Raw genomic sequence first — 6011 nt, 5'->3', positions numbered from 1 at the left:
TCTATCTACAGCATGGTATGGTAAGATGTATACATTATCTTCAAAAATATTCCGGTCTTAGCAGATGATGCGTGGAATCTTTTGAATTTTGTAAATATGATACGATAATATTGTGACAATTTGCAAAACTTTGCCTTCTAAAAACTTGACTAGCATATTCATATTGAAACCATGCATTTGGTGTATAGAAAAGCTTCTCGGAGGTACACAGTAGTTACGCTCACTATATTGACCACCGCTGGTGGTAAGGCTACCATCACGCCGACTTGAAGGTGCGTACACAATCTTAGTTTCGCGATGCTTAGAGAATTTGGACGTTTAAAATTATAATTGTCCAACTTACGTCAATCAATCGTAGCAACTATTATTATGGTTAGAGAAAGATGTTGGTAATCTAATTCTAACACAATTTGTGAAATTTGTTTCTATGTGGATTTTAATTCTAATTTCAGATTCTCGTGAAAATGATACAGGAGAACTGTATCGTGTGAATAGAGCCAAGCTCGGTGTACAGACATTTGTCATTGTCGAGCTTATGAGTACCAAATCTTAGATATCAACTTCTTTTGTTGTATGTCTTTCTCATTCCGAAGTAGGCCTAACTCAATTTCCTACTTATTACGAATTACGAAATTATAAATCTAATCCAATTTACGAATAAATCTTTGTGGCTATCATTCTTATTCCAATCTAATTTGGAAAATCTGTAAATTTCCAAGTTGTCCAACTCTACAACAAAAGGCTACGATCTACCACAACCCCGTGGATTCAAGATTAGAGAAATGGCATTCCCGTTTGAAGCCTACCGAGTGTTTGTATATAATCCGCAATTTTACAAACCCTTCAAAGCCTCGCCAATGAATCACCGTGTTGCGTCTGTCACGCATTCCGACGACATTCGACATTTTCAAACGCCAGATCGGAATCTGAAAGCGCACATCTTCGCCGCTCGACCTCTCGACGATGGCTTTACAAATCACCGACATCATCGCCATCATTTGCCTTCGGTATAATACGAATTAACGCGGATTTCGTGCGGCGATTATTGATGACGCTTGCTTTCTATCCCACAAATTATACGTATTCATCGCGGTCGGACATCTAGATAATTTTAATTGGAGAAAAATACCGGTAATGTAAGTCTAATCTAATTTGTCAAATTTTTCTATACTTCCATTTGCATTCTAATCTTACTTCTGGGTTTCCTGAAAATGCTGCAGAAGAACTGTATCTTGCGAAACGAACCAAGCTTGTTGTACAGACATTCGCCATTCTCGCTTTTACGGCAAAGCATTCTGATTTGATATGACGTGAGCTTGATTTTTGTTGTATTTCTTTCGATTCATGAATTTAATTCGACTTTCAAGTTTTGACGAATTCAGTAATTCCAGTCCTAAATCTAATTTGGAAAAGATGACGAGTTTATTTGAGTTGTTACAGGCTATCTAGCGATAGCTGTGAAGGAAACGGTTGCGTTTTTTACATATACGTGTAGGGTGTAGAAAAGACACTGTATTCTCGTGAATCACGAAACTTGATAACACGAAAGTAAGGCATGTTTGGGAGATGCACCCGGGCGATTAAATCATCATTTCACCGGGATGCCTGTATTCAACTCAGTTCATTAACATTTTCATCATTTTAAAACACCGCTAAATTGCGATAAAATTTACAGATGAGATGGAATCTTAACGACTAGTTGCGGTGTTTCAATCAAGCACCCACTTTGGCCTAGTACATGTAGCCAAAATACGAGGCATCACAATGATGTTATATGCAAATGAGTTGGTATATCTGTCGGTCAGACCTGTACAAATTACACTGGTCAACACATATTTTTATGCAGACAAAGTAAGAGTGGTTTTGGAGGTTCTGAAGGGAACTGATTCCGAATATGACCTTGTCTTTCAAATTGTCTCTTGATTTGGAGGTAACTCATGGGGATATTTTGACCAAAACCTCCGATTTTTGCTGTAATAGCTGGATAGAAAATCGGCTCAGTCGTACTATAAAGTTTATAAATGGAATTTATATGTTATTTTTACACACAGAAGACTCTTTTAAATCAAAATGCAGCAACAGCACTATATTTAAGGGTATTAGATTTATCACAGTTAAAGACTTTCACGGATAAACTCCAATCATATATATAAGTATTTACATATTCAATATCTAAATTTATTTATTTAATAATAATATTTAAATAACGTGGCAATAATTCAAACAGTTTTATGCCAACCACCTATTATAAATTTGAAATAATTAGTTGCAATATATTAATATTAATTTATTTTAAAGCACAATTGTTTTTTGTACGATTTTCGTCTGTAAGTGCAGTTTCTCGAAAGGTCCCAGCAATGGTCTGCCATAAGCCTATGTTCATCTCATCTTCCCCCATATCTTTCTTTTGTTGTTTTGATGTCTTCGTGGAACCTCCCCCCTGGCTAATCAACAAGAGGCTGAGTAAATATATCAAGATGACTGAACAGAAAGTGAACTTTTATGCTTGTGGGTATTCCAAGTTTTCCATATGCAGATACGAATTTTCGGATTGATTGTTTGTAGTTGGGTGCTTTGTGATCATCTAAATAGTTTTATTTGCTACATCTTAGGAGAAATTACATGCAGCAGTGAGCTCCTTCCTAATATGAAATTGGAATCTTTCATCCGTTTCGGAATCCGAAATCTATCAAAGATACCAGATTTAAGCTTCTCGTTTGATTGGCAACTAGGTATGACTAAGCGGGAAGTTATCCATTTACTAGTCAAACGACATGAACAAATATGAATTCTTTGTTGGGGTGCGATTGACCCACTGCAAAAAACTTCAACATCGGATCACCTGTATCATTGCCAAAGTCCCACGGGGGCCTGGATGTGCAACTGACAAATCGCTTCTCAAAAGATTTGGTGTTCTAAACATGGAAGATATGAGGAAGCTAGACATTGCTGAGTTTATGTATCAATTCCATTGCGGTCAATGTCCCTCAAATTTAAACTACTACTCCACCTCGGGGTCAAGAACGCACAATAGCCTATATAACACACGTTGTGTCAACGGAGAAGAACCACCATACGATCAGGACGGAATACAAGAAAATGCATTGCTCTATTAAGTATGCCGGACCCCAATTGTGGAACAGCATCTCGCCGGCTATTCGACAGTCGCCGAGCATGTCCACATTCAAGTCGAAATAAAAGCAATTTCTTCTTAATGAATACTAGCCAGTCTTCAGGATTACCGGGACCACGACCTAACATCGACCTCGCCCACCTCTTTTTGTCGCTTGTGTCTTATATTCTCTGCATTACTATTCATTCAGTGAGCATGCCTCTTCATTACTTCGCCTAGGCTAAGGTGGATGTCTGATCTTAAAGGCTACTCCAAGTTGTTTCGACACCGTCCCATCTCCTATCTTTCCATTGTATCGCAGTCTTGTGATATTTTGAAATGATGAAAATAATAATAAAAACTGATTGATTGGTTGTAGTTAAGCTTTTCACGGAAAATTGTTATAGCTTTATACTCCTCTTTGATCTGGATAGAATGATCAATTGATGCATGAGAATTGTACATTTCCGTTGTGCAAAAGTACGACCGTTAGGCTTGACAAACAGCTTTTTTGACAAACAAATATTTCGCATGAGGTCATGTTAATATTGATAGATTGACTGATAAGAACATGATTGTTCATCATAGTCTATCTATATATGCATCGCATAAAATTAGGAAAACTACTATTTCTTCCTACCAAGTGAAATATTCGAGGGTAAAAACACTAATTTTGGGCTTTATAATGGGTATACAAAAATACATATCTTCTGAACAGCGCCAATCTGGCAAAACTATTTGGTATTCGTAATCAGCAACCGCGAAAACCCCTAAAACGGCAGTCAGATGTTTTGCTATTTTTTTCATTTTGTTGACAACGGAATTTAAGTAGTTCTAGATGCGTAGCCTACTTTAAAATTTAGTTCACGGAAAAATAGAAAACACGTGTTGTCATTTGGCGTCATTTGCTCAGTATGAAAATCCATTAGTTAGCGCAAATGTGACAGCGAAACATATTGCCAGCACTATGATCAGTAAAATCTGCTGATGTAAACACGGAGAAAATAGTTCGGATGTTATTAGGATTGGGCATTTAAAACACAATTAGCGCCACGTAATAGGGATACGGTATTGGAAAATCTGAATAGAATAGAATCACTCAAACAAAAGTCTTTATTTCAGTTCACTGGTATGTATACGTAAGTTGTCTGCATCGTCGTCGCGGCCGGTTAGCTCAGTTGGTTAGAGCGTCGTGCTAATAACGCGAATGTCGCGGGTTCGATCCCCGTACTGGCCAGAGTTTTTTGTTTTTAATTTCAACACCAACGTAACTGTAGTGACTTTTTGCAACATAACCAGCACACAATCACCCATTACTACCTCATGCTTTCTTTGATCTCTCGTCAACTAATAGCGATCGCGGACGAAATTAGAATTCAAGCAGGATATATATGACATTGATACTGATCAAATCTTTTAATGAGACGAGAGTCCAAGTTGGCATCTTGTATTTTACCGTGCGATCATAGACTCTGCTCCATTACCACCGATTTTATCAGCCAGAATTGCCGGTCTTAAATAAGAGAGGCCTTCACAATTATGAGAAGGCGGTTTGTAAGGGCCCTTTGAAGTTGTTTTATCTTATCATTTCAACAGTTTTGGGCAAATGGAGGGTTAATCGCCGTATTACGGACACAATGCGATGGTATATCGAATAACGACCGATTGGTGACGAATTTGGGAAATTTAAATCACCAAGTCCGCGGGTTGTGATTAAAGATATCGGGTTTTATAAGATGCTGAGTTGATAAGTCATAAATCTCGATCTTGAGACTTCAGAAAATAGCTGCTTGCTATCATCCGGAAGTGTTGGGACATATCCACAAGAAATAGAACCTCATAGCCTACATGTCAAACTCACACATCATGCAAATACCAAGAGCTGGGAGTAAGTTTATTCCTATTAACTATGGAATAAAATATACAATCCGTTATTTACGGGGATTCTTACCAAACAAATTCTCGTTTTGAGCTGTTTTTTCATCAATTTTCTGTAACTATAGTCATCATTTGGATAGAGGTAGGGCCTACAATAATCACTGGATTATTATATATCTATCATTTGGCTTCCGCGAACTCTAGAAACTTCACAGTTGGCAATTTCAATTTCAAAAACTTCTTGGAGGTAGGCCCTACAGAACTGCAGTCTACATATGAATAATATATTAATATTGAAATAACCCCGAATATTTTCGGCTGACACTCGTCAAGGGTAATCGTCAGCAACTAGTAAAGAATTGGAAAGAACATGGTACATCAACAATCGTGTCACAAAATATGTCACCACCCATTTTGCGGTCTCGCATCGAACCGAAATAACTGTATCTTATCCGTAGGATGTCTCAATTCTGATATAAGAAATAGTCCGTGCACAATTTCACTCCGGCGCCCGTCCTTTGTTTATAGTTTTGTATCAAATTTTGTTCGGATTTAATTGTAATCGAATCTTTCTGGTTCTTAACCCGAAATCGCTGATGGATAAATTATAAGAAGTCACGTAAGTGACGGCCGTTTATCGAGTTGCGGATCAGATTGATTGAACTATCAAATCTCTTCAATGGGTCATGAAACGTAGCCAGAAAACGAAGGCTTCAACTTGAATGTGTAACTCTTCACCTCAGAATTAAAAACGCGTATAAGACAATATATACGCGCGCCCTTGTTTTCCAACTTCCATATGTTATACAACCACAAAGAACACATCGCTCTATCAAGTATGTCGGAGCACAACTGTATCATTCCCAAATGTATATCTTCATTGTGTCGCAATCCTATGGCGTCTTTAAAAAGGATCAAAATATTCAAAATAAGCCCAACTTAACACTTTAGAAATAAATAATAGACGCCGTAGCTTGCGTAAAAGCAGTACATTCCCAGCCTGATGCCGCTGGATTTCCAG

At 37.7% G+C, this 6011-nt stretch overlaps 1 non-coding gene across 1 annotated transcript; it reads left to right on the top strand.

Moving 5' to 3' along the window:
- The first annotated feature begins 4275 nt into the window (after window positions 1–4275).
- Window positions 4276–4349, top strand: Trnai-aau (transfer RNA isoleucine (anticodon AAU)). The gene has a single exon. It is a non-coding gene; the product is annotated as a tRNA-Ile (tRNA).
- The last annotated feature ends 1662 nt before the right edge of the window (window positions 4350–6011 follow it).

This window comes from Botryllus schlosseri, chromosome 2 (genome assembly GCF_051294905.1).
Source record: "Botryllus schlosseri isolate E-star chromosome 2, Bs_hap1, whole genome shotgun sequence".
NCBI lineage: Eukaryota > Metazoa > Chordata > Ascidiacea > Stolidobranchia > Styelidae > Botryllus > Botryllus schlosseri.
The sequence above is the reverse complement of the archived record's forward strand: the minus strand, read 5'-3'. Positions and strand labels throughout refer to the sequence as shown.